This window comes from Atta colombica, unplaced genomic scaffold (genome assembly GCF_001594045.1).
Source record: "Atta colombica isolate Treedump-2 unplaced genomic scaffold, Acol1.0 scaffold126, whole genome shotgun sequence".
Classification (NCBI taxonomy): Eukaryota; Metazoa; Arthropoda; class Insecta; order Hymenoptera; family Formicidae; genus Atta; species Atta colombica.
In genome coordinates, this window is record NW_017259213.1 from 6,696,354 (window position 1) to 6,710,643 (window position 14,290).

The window sequence follows — 14,290 nt, forward strand, 5'->3', positions numbered from 1 at the left end:
TCATCCTGTGTAAATAAAATTAATGTGTGAGTGGTTACCATTGTATGTTTTACAATAAATACAATAAATACAAGTTCATTGAATTGTTTTAATTGTCAATTATTAAATTGTACGAACATTTATTTGATAAATATATCAGAGAGCTTTCAGTATATGTCATTCCAAGAGATTTTTTTCTGAAAAAGGAACTGTCGAAACTCATTCATCAATTTGAATGGGTTTTGCACATGTAGAGCTAAAAAATATTTTTTTACCTGCTCAATATTTACAGGTCAAAACATTTTCAATGAATATTTTCGAAATTATGGAGGAGTAAAAAAATATTTTATACAAAGTTTTAAATTACTTTATTCTCTTAATGATATTTATGTTTTTTTAAAAATGTTAAATATTTTAATTTACTCTTATTCCCAAAGATTATTTTGATCCTTAAATTTTAAAATAAACAAGTAAAAAAATGATCTAATATTTTTTGTCCTGTACAGTGATGTGCAACATACGATCCACCTATAAATATTCGATGACTCGTTGGTCTTTTTGATTCCTGTGGTATCAGTGATCTGCTGTCTCACTAGATTTTCTAACCGACACATTAAGCACAATAATACGTCTTTTGTTAGCATAAAAATAGTCTCACATATGTGTTAACAAAAAATTTTTAATTAATAAAAATTAATAAAATTAATAAAAAACATTTTTGTGTATACATACACGAAACATTTTTTCTTTAAGTTCAATTAATATAAATATGAAGTACTATCCTTTTGTACACGTAAATCCCTTGGCTATCGAAAATATAAAATCAATTTATTTCGTAATAAACATTATGCGCAACATTAATTCGCAAGATTTTATCTACTTTCGAAAAACCTTCTGAAAATGATTTAAAAAAAAACTTATACGCATATTTTATAATATATCGAAAATCCATTAAAATCGATGAAAAAGATTTTCTCTTGAGAACTGATGGAAAATTTATTATATAGATACTGCAGAATGCTTAACTACGCCTTAGTATATATCTGCGTCTTAGTACGTATCTAAATGGGATAATTAGTGGGAGTATAAATAGGATAATTCATTCCTACTAGTAGATCATGTCATCATTTGTCAATGTGATGTAATGATATATCACATTAACTTTTGCGTTTTAACTTTTGAATTTTCCAAACAGATATAGAAACGCTTTAATACGCAGAAGAATGACATAAAGGATTGCACAATTTCCTGTAATAAACCGAAATAAAATATTCCGTTCCCCATGAGTTGCTTTAACGTCAATGCATGTAATACGTATGAAAATCGATTATAAAACTGTGTGATTTTACGTAATTTCATTCTACATTTTTATTGTATGCTAGTTTCATATTGGATATAATTTAATTCGTTATGTACAAAGTGCGTCACCAAAATCCGGACAAATTGAACAATTTCTTTAAACAAAATGTTTTGAATGAAAAATTAAATATTACAAAAAATTCTTTTACATGGCACTTGGGGAGGGATCCCTGTAGAGCACAATTATTATATCTCCCATTAGCTTGAATGACGGCCTCTATTCTCGGAAATGTTCGCACGCACGCTAATGTAGCGCTGTCCATGCCATACGAATGCTGCCTCAATAGCGGTCCTTAATGACGTCACATTGGGATGCCGAGATTTGTCTGTGACTTTTCAACTACGCTCCATAGTAGTCCAAGGATTTAAATCTGGGTTTAAATCAGGAGGCCAGAATGAGAGCCGAGGCGAGCAACACTATATTAAATATGTAATATGATTGAATTAATCATATTTATGGCTAATACTTCTAATCTTTTTTCTCGTGTACGAATTCATCATAGTACATATAAACCGAGCGTTGAGAAATAGAAATAAGAAGCTCAAGTAAAAAGAACACATAGGTCAGATTCAACATATGGTCACCTAAAGATTCAAAAGTTACCATGAGATTCATGAATGAATTTCATTAATAGATGTTTTGACGCACACATATACACATACACAGAACCTTCAGTTCCCAGCGCACTTTCTTCAAAAGATCTTTTTGGGAACGATCTCCTTTGGAGATCTGTGTTACACGGGAGGTAACCACATATATTGTAAAAACAGGCCTTAGGTTGTGTTATAATAACGATGATTATAAACGCTTGAAGCAAGTGATCAAACCAAATACTAGTTCATAGGATTTTGTTAGTCATGCGCTTTCTTTCGTTTTCACAACAAGAGAAAAACGTACAATTATGAAATTCTTAGATGTTTCGCGCATATAATGTATCATTTTATTTTTTGTTAATATATTCGGTGAACGAAGATAAAATAATCGTGCTTGAAATCAAATTCCTTTTCTATGTGAATTTACCTATTCAAATAACTACTCGATCACTGGATACATGTTACATTCGCAACATACGCGAAATCGTATGACTGAACTCACGACGATGAATGACTTCATGTATAAAAAAAATATTTAAGAATAAACACTTACACTTTTTTCATTTCTAGTCTCATTTCGTTATTTTTTGAAGTAAACATTTTTTGTGTAATTGCCGTAGAGCAATTTCCATGGTCATGGCAATCTTGTATAGTTTTCCCTTAAATTAATATACAAAACTAGAGTTATATAACCAACAACGAACAATCTCGTTGGATTTAAAATTAATGGCCGGCTCTTTAAATCGACAAAGCGGCTAGCCTGCTTACCAAGCAAATGAATCGCATTCAGCGAATTCAACAATGAATGAGCATTCGTTGTTATTGGTGTATCCTTTTTAATCATTCAATCAAAATTTTAGATTTGGAAGGATACATCAGTAGCAACGATCGCTCATTTAATGATGAATCTGCTGAACGCAATCAATATGGAACTACCTCAATGATCTAGTTTCCACCGAATCAGAATGTAAGAACCAACCAACAGTCGAGCATTCCCCTGTTCGATTATAGTTGATTGGCTCCATTCTGATCCGGTTTAAACTCTCGATGGAAACTGATTCAGCGGAAAAGATCAAAAATTTAATCAATTCTTTTAATCTTGTGTGTATAAATGTGTTTAACCATGTGTGTATTGAGCCTTTTTTTATCCGAAATGTAATTCATCAGTCTCTCGCCTTCTTATCTTCCGCTTTTCTTTCAGCCAAAAAGTCTTTACTTTAAAAAAATTAATTCCTTTACTGTAGGTATAGATCTCAATTTCTGAAAATCCTTATCCTTATTCTTAACGAGTTTTTACAGATTTTATGCAACACATTCTTCCTGCTTCTAGTAATATGCAGTCGTATGTTCATAATTGCGACATAATTGCGTAGCTTTTTTACTATATTTGCGCAATTGTCGTTATAAGTACGATTGCATAACGAGTTACAAAATTCCATTGCAGTGAAAATACGCTCCGTGAAAAGGAAGCAAAAGAAGATCTTTTGAATGTTGCTTTTTGTAGTGAAATGGAGATAAAAAGCTAGCTTTTTTCGCTGCATAAAATTGCACTTTAATATAGGCGCCGCGTCATTCATTTTGCGCGAAAAAAAACGGTTACAATTGCCATAACAAAAAGTCGCTTACTACATGTTTTTATTACAAGAACTAATATTATTGTAATAACCGTGTCATATTGGCATATCTTAATGATCAACGCGATGCAACAAATGCTTTAAAGCGGTTTTAATTGGTCATTTTGTAAAAGTCTTTCTTCTAATTGAATCCAACCATCAAACGCTTCAAAGTATTTGTAGCGAATTTTTGACCACAGCCTAAGATGTGGCTTACGATTATCATAATTAAATGTATTAGATGGGCGAAAATTATCATTATTTCCGGTTGTGGCGACTGAAGTGTTTTTCTTGGTGTGACTATAAAAATAATATTATATAGAAAATAATATTATATAGTTATACTGTTGCCAAATCGGTTCGAAATATTGCCTCGCACGAAATGCAAGAGATCTGGATTCGACTCCCGACCGAGTCGTTTTCGTTTGAACTATATACATTTTGAATTACATTAATATTAAAATTTTGCTTATTAGTCAATTTTATGATGTAGATGTGATGATCGAGACTTAAAGTATTTAATTTTTTGTGGTGTTCCTAAAATTTATATGTGGCGCAATTATCTATATAAAAAGCATCTTCTGAGAATTCGTAATCATTCGCGATTGCGTGTCGATCAAATGCGCAGAAATCTTGTGGGCGTATATATTTAGATTAAGCGAATAAGATAAATTTTGGAAATGTCACGCTTAATCTATTAAGTTATGTGATAAAATCATGTGATAAGATAGTAATCCTTTTTAAAGATATTTTTTTTAGGTATAGTAGCCTGTTTATACCTGCTCATGAGAACTGATACATTATCATAAGATATCCTGTACATGGAGGGGATTTCGTAAATGGTTTTTGTAAGATTTTTCCGGGAAAATTGACTTAAATATTTATCGGTACATGTGCGCTCAGAACAATGACTGAGTGCTCGAGCTCTTGTTTGATCTGTATTTTTAGATCTAATGAATTACGCCAATCAGATGTAACCCAGTCATCAATATCGAATCGAAGTCAATTTGATGATTTCGATGTCAAATCGACGATCAATTTGATTCCATTGTTATTTCTCATTAGGAAGAGCTCACTGAGCGCTGCTGAGCTCTTGTAATTGTCGATCCGCAATATGGAAAATTAAGCTGAAAATGAGCCGAAAAGTCCATTATGTGTCGTGCTCTGATTTATAAATAGTAAACTGTTGTTTGTCATCATTTTAAAAGTCAGCACCAGCCAGTTTTGACTTCAAATATTCAAGGACGCGTGCATTTATTTAATTACGCCTTGACTTACGAATTGTATTCGACAGAATGAACATTTTCAATAATTTAAAGTAATAAAATTTATCGTGTGTAAATATAGTTGAGAATATCGATCATTTTGATATTAAAATAACGATCGACAAATAACGTCAATTTACTACCGTCATAAAAAATTTTATTGTACGTTTTCGATTTTTAGGTTTGTATGTAGGTTTTTCGTAGAATCATCCCTTTTCCAGTGATACCTGCACTAATTATAGAACATTCTGTACATAAAATTGGTTTAACATTTGGTTCACTGCCACATATGTGTGACATGTCGATTTGTTTGAACAGCCCGGCGACAGCGTCACATATATTTTGTGACATTGTTAATTTTATGATGCCGTTTTATGATCATGCAAATTTACTATAAAGAAATGAAGTTTGTTTTTTGAATGTGTAAAAGTATTGCAAGAAAAGCTCTGTGGAGGTGTTTTTTCTTCAACCAGATCGCTGCTGTGATGCACCTGTTAAGGCCCGGTTTCGTTAATGTAAGATTGAACTTTAACTTACAGCTTTTCTAATTCTTAGAAGTAATTAGAGTAATCTATAGTTTGTATGAAACAAGCATGAGGAATTCAAAGATTAATCAATCAAAGATTAATCTTCCGTATAACATTTTTATTTTTCGTCCAAATCTAATAAGTCTTTGAACTTTAGATTTTTATATTGTGTTCTGAATTATATATTATACATAAAAATCTAAAAAAAAAAATTCTTACATACTTGTGAAAACTTTAACAACGAGTTTTTACTATCATAAAAGTTAAATTGTATTTTCATTTTTTTAATGGATTTAAATCTACTAAAATAAATCTACTTACAATAAAAAAAGTTGACTGTACAACTGTCGGTGGAACATTAAAAGAAAAAAAGAGAGCAAAGGAAGATTTGAAAAACGACCAGAAGTTTCATTTTAGACAATACTGGAAATCTGCGAAATAAATGCGGAATATTCTATTTTTTTTAAGTCCATATAGAATTTCCTGGATTTTAGAAACATGTTGAGTATAGAAACTTATTTCTTTCTTCTTATTTTTAGTATGCATTTCTGTACTTATAGTTCACATTTTTATTCCTGCGGAAAAAATGGAAAATAAACCAAAAATAATAGATCCACCACAGAATAGTCACCCGCAGCGCGAATGTTGTTCGATACAAAACTTTAGTCACACTTTATCTTAAGAAAAGTTCGCATTTCTTTTCGATCCTTTTGTCGTATATCGATCCCATGGGAATGTGTACGGCTTTTATTCACGAAATTTTGCTTCCAGTAAAGCAGATTGTATACGACAGAATGTTTATTTGGAAAAAAATTATTTATCTTTTCTATTGTAGATATTCTAGACTTATAATTTTTTATTTAACTTAAAGACAGTAATTTATTGAATAATATACATCAAGTTTATACGATCGACGGCGACGTTCGGTCAGACATCTTTTTTCAAAGGCCAATATCATGAAGGTAACTTTCAAGCTTTATAACTCGAAAAGTATTTAATAAAAAATAACTTTATTATAATGTTTTGGAAAGCTTTTTACACCAGCTATTAAATTCTGGCATCAAAAATAGGATGTTCCATAAAAAAAATCGATTTGACTTTGACCTGACCTTGATGACATCACTCATGGTCAAATTAATAAGATAAATAAATAAAGCATTTTAAACTACACAACTTTTGTATAAAATATTTTTCTCAGAAATGTTTACTTTTCAAGATATTTAAGGGTCCAAGACTTTTCTTTCGAATCTGTATATTAATATTACTTAAAATTAAGAAGATTATCTTTCGTTCTAAACAAAAAATACATCAGAGAAGCTTAGGTAACAAAGATATCTTTTTCAATTTAAAACTTATTTATTTTTTAAGATAGATATTCTCATAGCAATAACAATATAATAATTTATTTATTGTTTTTTGAGAAGAATTCATATTTAAAATTGAATATTATTATTTTAAAATATTATAAACAAAATAAAGAAAAAATCAATTCAATCAACACCGATATAAACTCTTAAACGTTATAGTACGATTGACTTGAAAGGTGAAAGGTGTAAAACTTTGAAGAATAATTTTTTCTGCCTTGGCATCACTGTGCGATGTGGCACGTATATTCAGTTGATTGAGCAACCGCGTATCGGAAATTCTTACATCCGATGAAATCTTCAATGGGATTTTGCTCGCAGTCGCGGCCCATCTTTCTCGCCGCCACTGCTGTGCGCATGTGCCAATCTTCCACGACTGTTAGAGCCGTATCAACACGTATCAATGCCCTGAGTAGATGTGGCGAGGAAATTATTCAAATTCCTGCGTTGATCGTCACTGCAGATGAAGCGTATTTATTTTCGATATTCGATATTTTTCCCTTGAACTCCATAAACGCAACATTAAAAGAAATATTATGTATTTTTTTCTCGTGTTTTGTACTTTTGTATTTCAGAAAACAAAATCATAATAAGGACATTAAATAGAAGTTATTATAGGAAAAATCATAATATTATCAGAGATACTTTTAACGATCATTTTGTGATGAATTCTTGATATGATAATAATTTTGTAAAGTGATTTTTCTTAATTAAAAAATTCAAGCGATTAGTATTAGATTTGTTGACTTTCGAATAAAAATCTTATTTTGATTTGAGATTAGATGGAGAAAAACTATATAATTAAGTAACATATTAAAATAATATAAAAATGTCGAGGGCAAAATTATTTTCTAAATTTTTGGAATGGAATCTAAAAGGAAAAGTGGAACCAGTTTCGAAGAAACTCTAATTTTAGAAAATATTTATAATTATATATATAGTGGCAACCATTGCATATCACTTTTGTATGAATTAGTTTTACATAATAATTAGATTTGCAGTAAAATCTTATTCTCAGAATACAAATCATATGTTAGGAGCAAAATTTCATCAAAATAAAATTAAGACTCTAAGAACGAGCAAATTCCATTCGTATTTCATAACGATATTAAAATACAATTTATAAAAAATTTACCAATATATACCGCTTTATAGATAAAAAACAATTGGATTTAAAAAAGAATCTTTTTAAATAAAATACACATATATATATATATTGTTGGATGGAATAGATTCGTTTTAAACTAAAAAAACGAAAAATTTTTAATTTGTTCCCCACAACTTATTAAAAATCATGTATTGTGGAATACACACAATTTCTGATAGGTTGAAATTCTTATTCTTTGTTGTCTGTTCCTTTTTATTTATTGTGCAGAGCCCCTTAGTCTCTTGCTTTCGAAGATGAAGGCAAATAGTGAGCGAATCGGCAATAAAAGGAACAAAAGGGAGAAAAACACAAAAGCAAAGGAATGTAAGAAGTAAGACCGGGTGAACCGGATTACGATAGCCGAATAGCCGATTGTTGGTGACGATGACCTCATTTAAATACTCGGTAAAGGTGCTTAATTTTTCATACTACTAACGCTCATTTTTAGCGTCAAAATAAATCAAAATTGATGCTTGATATTCGTTAATTTTTAACTCGTGATCTGGTTTGACGCTAAAAATAAGAGTCGAGCATAAAAAGTACCTCAACTCATAGAGTATATTATCTCTCCCTTTAACCCTTCGTGATCACACATGAGAATTTTATATTGGCCATACAGGGGACAAAATGACCTTATCATTTTAATTGATTATCATACTTACAGCTTTTATTTTTTAAAATCACAAAAATGATGACTGAAACTGATGACATATTTTAAACATTGTAGAACATAGAAAAACAATGACTAAAAAAATTTTTTATTTTAACATATTTAAAAAAAATCGCAAAAACGTCCAAGGAACAATATGCAGTAGAAGGAATAAAAAGCCTTATTTTAAACTTTGGATAAATGGCAGTTTAAGTCCCGTTTTAAAAAAAAGATTTTGAAAATATAAAGCCTCATATCTTTTTGAGATCCCCTGGATTGACCACGAAAGGACGAAAGGGTAATCTCACTTGTGGACCTCGTGGCGATTCGACCCTGCCTTAAAATCCTTGCTCGCGATTCGCCCAGACGCCATTGACGCCAATGGCGTCACACCCATTGAGAGGAAGAGAAGGGGAGGGGGATTACAATATACAAGTTACTACCGTTAATACTACTACCGGCAGTGCCGGCCATTACCGCGTTATAATACGATATTGTAACCGAGCAGAGAGAAACTAGTATAAACGCCTCTCGGCCTTTTGTAAGCCGACTGTGCTATACAGATAGTTCGTTACTTTCGAGATAGCTTGACTCAAACTGTGCAGGCGACGCCGCGGCGACTGGCGGCGACTCGAACAAACGTCAGACAATCGTGGCATAGAAGGAACGCCGAGGTCGCTGAACAGCGAGCAGTGAGCAGCGGCATCTCCGGCTCTTACTGGAATTTATATCGTAAGCGCTTCAACGGGCAGACAGACATATCTTGCCTGTCTTATCCGTCTACCGCGTGCCTCGTGTGAATCTCGTCCTCAAGTACAACGGGCGACTATTCGAACGAAGCCTCCCGCGCGGTGCAACAACGCAACATTCGCAAAACGACACGACTCGCGAAACAAGACGGTTGCAAAATCGATGGAGAGAGCGGGTTGGAACGGATCGAGCTGAGGGACAAAGCTGTGGCGTGGAAGTTGCGTGGAAAGACAAAGCCAAGCGTAGCGGTTCACGGCAATCTGATCGCCCAAATCGATTCTTGGGTACGTTTTTTCACAATGTATCATAATATATCACATTCTTTGATAACTAGTAAAAAAAAAAGAGAATTCTACTTTCTCTTCCTTGCGTTTCTTTTACCATCTGCATGAACGCTTGCCTGACGCTCATGCGAGAAAGTAGTACATCTGGACGGTTGAAAAAAAACTGAAATATTAAAATAGCCGAGAATTCGATAAGAACAGTTGACCATGACAACTGATAAATGCCTGAAATTCGATTGCCTTGTTTGTTTACTTGTCCTCTCCCATTTATCATTCCTCTCTCCCCTCCCCTATCTTTCCCCTATCTCCCCTACCTTTTTATCGGTACCTTTTGACGCAGTGCTGCGCGGCGTCGTTTATTATCTAACGCTGGGCGGGTCTGCAGGAAGTAAACCACCATGTAACGGGAGAGGAATAATTTGTAGTCAGAAAAAGAAAAATTAGTTTGATTAATACAAGGTTTAATTAGAATCACAATTAAAGACGTTTTCCAACAAAGAGATAGTGTAACACAGTGAACGTTGGCAAACAATAAGAATGTTAATGATTCACTATGTTATATATTCCTTGTCGGAAAACGCCCTAAAATTAGTACAAAAAATGAGCTAAAGCTAGATGCTTGTCTAACTTTTAAAATAATTTTATTCGTGTAATAATAAACATTTCTTTATTAGATCCTCTCCAATGTTTAAACATATTCATGTATCTATTATTCAAATATGATACAATAAATGTGTAATAAAACGATCAGCCATTAAATAAATTTAAAAAAAGAAAGAACGGTCGCCTTCAGCAGAAAAAACTAATCGTTTAGTGATTTTTTAATGTGATTGGTTCTTTAGATCTTTGCTGGATCTAAAGGCAAGAAATGAGTGCATTCAGAACGACAACCACTCACTAAGCTTTTATCTATTTGGCATATTTCATTAGATCCTAAAAATAAATATCCAATTAACTGATCAGTTCTCTCTGCTAAACATTGACAATTAATATTTGATATGAAAGAAATCTTTAGAGAGAAAGCGAGTAATTTGAAACTGAATGTTTTGCCTTTTATACACTTGATTCTTTGAATTAGGTTTGAAAGGAATATTTTCAGCTAATTTCTTATGAATCTAATCTCGATCAGTTTATATGAAGAATAACAAATGAAAGAGATACAGTTGCAATAAACTGACTACCATTTTCAAAATTTCTATCAAAATTGACTAACAATTCTTTTGCGAATGAAAATAAGATATGTTGCAAAGCAAAATGATAAAATCGAGGAACAAAGAATTTCAAGAAGATATGAAATTTAAATAGATGGCAAAACGTAAAATTTAGCACAATAGTTGTTGTTTGTTTGGAACATAATAGCTGTTCTTTGTTGCTTCACAATCTATTACTGTATTTATTGTTAATCTAAAATGAAATGATGGATGTCCCAGAAGTGCAAAGGGGATTTTATAAAAAAATAAATCGAAAATGTTGAATAAAATTTTTATATAAAACTTTATTTTCCAAATAATAGTTAAATGTGTGCATTTATAAACATTACGTAAAAAGATACTTTGGGGATACACAGTAAAACAAAATGATTTAAAAAATATATGTATCAAATTTTCTACATTTTCAACTTATTTTTCATATAGAATCTCTTTTTTAATGGCTTGTGCCATTAGTTGTGTGGGACATTCTGTAATTAGATATTAGAAAAAGAGAAAATAAAAAATTTATATAGAATAAAAAATTAAGTATATTTTAAAAAAAAATTAAGTATATAGAATTACTGATTCATTTGAAAAATTTATGAAAATTTAATTCCGTAATAAAAGTCCGTACGTGAAAAACCTCACATATTTTTCTTTCCCTTTTCTACCTGCTTCTTCAATCTTCAAGGTAAGGTTTGGAGCCTTTTAAAGGATTGTCTTTTTTTCTCGACTTTTTTGCTTCAGTCTTAATGTTTGTAAACGAGGATATTGACCTCTTGCCTATTATTTGAATAGACTCAAAGGATAGTATATTTTCTTTGACCCCAGACAAAAAGTCCTACTAAGGCTACATTCCAACATAATTCTCCGAAGAAGATTTTACTTTATATATATGCTATATAGTATACGTTATGTATATGACATATTTCGAGTAAAATTTTCCTCGGAGAGGAAGTTTTGGAAAATAGCCTAAATTGGATCGATTTATGCGAATAATGTCAGTACTTTGACCTCTGTGAATATTTTGGTATCTTGTAAGGTTCAAAAGAAGTAGCTGAGAGCTGTATATTGCGACTTTGTGGCTCCTAAGAAGAATTTCTATTGTCTCACACGGATAACGTGTTTCTGAATCAAATTACTGTTTCATTCTATATCCGAGAGGATAAGATAATGTGAGTTATCATATTTGGATTGTCTATATTTTTTGATAAGTCGTTTATCATTATCGGGGAATCTTTAATAAGAGATATGGCATTTAACACCGTCTAGATCATTCACTTCCATATATTATCTTCGAGATATACGGGAGGTTTATTCCTGATTTCGTTGATGTTAGCTGATCGCTTTTAACAAACATTGACTGAATTAAGAACTTCGATGTGATTTCTTTGGATTTTTTATTTAGATATAAAAGTTAAAAATAAATTTTTCGCGTTTTCTGTATCTCTTGAATCTCAGATATTTTTATATTTAACGAAAAAAAAAAAACTTTTGCTGAAGATCTGTATCTAAAAATTTAGATACAGATCTGAAAATAATTTTGTTGGATCATCAAAATTTAACAAGGACCTAAATTCAGACCTGATTTTATTAGAACTATATTTAAAATTTTTTAATTCATGCGCACTTTAATAAATAATTCATATAGAACAATTAATTTTTTTTTCAAAATTTTTGACTATTTTTCTAACATATACATTATTATATAAGTACATAGATTAGATCTCAGATGATATCGATAGAATTAAATAATTTCAACAAATAAATAAATTTTAAACTTTGATGTACATTATAATGTACATAGTTTGAAAGATTAAATCAACGGAGTCCGACGTTTAGATTCGGACCTTTCAATTGTACAACTAACGTACCTAACTAAACTCACATAAGCAACGTTGCCAGTTCTCTAGCAACTGGAAATAATAAAGAAGACGCGAGCGTCTAAAGGTTTTGCGTCATTGTAATTCTCTGAAGTCTGAACGATAAATGTCTCCCCGGTATAGCATGACGTTGACATCAATGTGTCATTTTGCGATTAACACGAAATATTGCAAAACAGATATGGACTTTGTGCATTTATTCTCAGATTTATTCGCTGATTGATTCATAATGACTGACCTCAGCAAAATTAGTAAGAAACGATGATACGAATAAAATTAGAGGAAATTTTTTGTGGAAAAAAACAGAATTCCCAAATAGAACCTGAAGATTAAAAACTGAATAGCAAATAATGATTATTATTGTGTCTAATTTGAAGCGAGTTAGTTGAAATCAAGAATAAAGAAAGAAATCCATGAAGACATCTAATCGATTCTTAACCAATAGATAATTGCATTCTAAATTATGACTGTCGAGAGTTTTGTAACGACACCCTATATATCGTCACAGTAACGGATCAATTCTAAGTAGAATAAGACTCGCAAGACATGTTCTTGTAAGATTTGTAAATTAGAATTCGACTAATTAGAACAAAACGAATTAAAATTAAAATTATCAAATTAAATTCTAATCTTCAATGCAATGTGACAGACATGTGTCTACGTTGCAAGGCCATTTTTTTCTGCTGGAACGCCAACGCATGACGCGCCTCAGCTGCAACAAATAAGGAGAGAAAAGACGTTCCCTAGAGACATTGGCGAGACAGATATCTGTATTGTATCTGTGTTGAACCAAAGGTTAAGTCGTGTTAAGTTATGCAAGATACAATTTCATGATACCATGACCGAGACATTTCCTGTCGATACGCTGTCGCCAGATATCCTGTGGAGTTAGCAACACCCAGTTCTTTCTCTTTCTCGAGTACGGTATTTTAACAACATTCCACAAGACTGGTAGTCTGAGGTTGGCTACTTTTTAACTTCCCAAATTTTCCGATTTCGATTAATTCTGATTTGTCAATTATCCTTCAGACTCTCTCCTGACTCATCGACTACCGACTCATAATAGATCCGGACTTGTGGAATGTTGTTACAGAACCCAACTTAAAATCCAGCAGGCTCTCTCTGATAAAAACTATGTCCGTTGCAACACTGTACTTATTTCGTGTGACTAAATACTTTGGATTGTCGATACTTTTTAATGTGAGAATTCACAAAATAATTCTCAAATATTTTTAGCTCGTCGATTTGAAATTTCTACTGTACTAAACATCATTAAGTATTTTTAATAAAGTATTTTTCCGTTTCGAAGTTTTTCGAGATTTATCATTTTATGATAAATTAGGAGAAATAGAAAAAAATTTGAAAATATTTCTCTCGCTGTTGTTCCAAAAAGAGCAGGTTTCCTCGAGATGGAATGAAGACCGGGGCACATTTATTGCCTGCAGACGGTCCTACCGTTACAATTCACTCCGTGGATACGCGTCGCGTTCCTGTGTAATGTAATAAGACGAACAGAAATAGAGGTCGCGTTAGCGGCAACATTGCATTCGATGTATGTACCGGGTGTCGCAGCTGACAGCTATAAGTCTTCCGAACGCATTGCTAGTTTATAAGAAAGTCGACTTTCTTATTGATAGCAATGATTTTGTGACTAGATTACATTCGCTATAATATATATATATATAT

The 14,290-nt window shown here is 31.9% G+C and overlaps 1 protein-coding gene across 1 annotated transcript in view; it reads left to right on the forward strand.

Annotated features, from left to right (window-relative positions):
* The first annotated feature begins 8,979 nt into the window (after nucleotides 1-8,979).
* The window catches only part of LOC108695024 (baculoviral IAP repeat-containing protein 7-B-like), a 7,850-nt gene continuing 2,539 nt past the window's right edge, over nucleotides 8,980-14,290 (forward strand). Inside the window, exon 1 of the mRNA XM_018204744.1 lies at nucleotides 8,980-9,531. The gene's annotated coding sequence lies outside the window, so the exon portion shown is untranslated. The remainder of the gene's footprint in view (nucleotides 9,532-14,290) is intronic.